The sequence below is a fragment of the Mizuhopecten yessoensis genome, unplaced genomic scaffold (assembly GCF_002113885.1).
Source record: "Mizuhopecten yessoensis strain PY_sf001 unplaced genomic scaffold, ASM211388v2 scaffold10863, whole genome shotgun sequence".
In the NCBI taxonomy this organism is placed as follows: Eukaryota; Metazoa; Mollusca; class Bivalvia; order Pectinida; family Pectinidae; genus Mizuhopecten; species Mizuhopecten yessoensis.
In genome coordinates this window covers 298,163-298,633 of record NW_018408759.1, presented here as the reverse complement: position 1 = coordinate 298,633, position 471 = coordinate 298,163, and the positions used below count along the sequence as shown (strand labels likewise).

The window sequence follows — 471 nt, the reverse complement described above, 5'->3', positions numbered from 1 at the left end:
GTAATGTAGATATAGAGATGTAACGTACCCATCAGTAGACAGTAATATAGGTATAGAGATGTAACATACCCATCAGTAGACAGTAATGTAGGTATAGAGATGCAACATACCCATCAGTAGCCAGTAATGTAGGTATTGAGATGTAACGTACCCATCAGTAGACAGTAATATAGGTATAGAGATGTAACATACCCATCAGTAGACAGGAATGTAGGTATAGAGATGTAACGTACCCATCAGTAGACAGTAACGTAGGTATAGAGATGTAACGTACCCATCAGTAGACAGTAATGTAGGTATAGAGATGTAACATACACATCAGTAGACAGTAATGTAGGTATAGAGATGCAACATACCCATCAGTAGACAGTAATGAAGGTATTGAGATGTAACGTACCCATCAGTAGACAGTAATGTAGGTATAGAGATGTAATATACCCATCAGTAGACAGTAATGTAGGTATAGAGATG

At 37.6% G+C, this 471-nt stretch overlaps 1 long non-coding RNA gene across 1 annotated transcript in view; it reads left to right on the top strand.

Annotated features, from left to right (window-relative positions):
- The first annotated feature begins 224 nt into the window (after positions 1-224).
- The window catches only part of LOC110463055, a 5,289-nt gene continuing 5,042 nt past the window's right edge, over positions 225-471 (top strand). The window contains exon 1 of the long non-coding RNA XR_002464343.1: positions 225-460. This is a non-coding gene — a long non-coding RNA (uncharacterized LOC110463055). The remainder of the gene's footprint in view (positions 461-471) is intronic.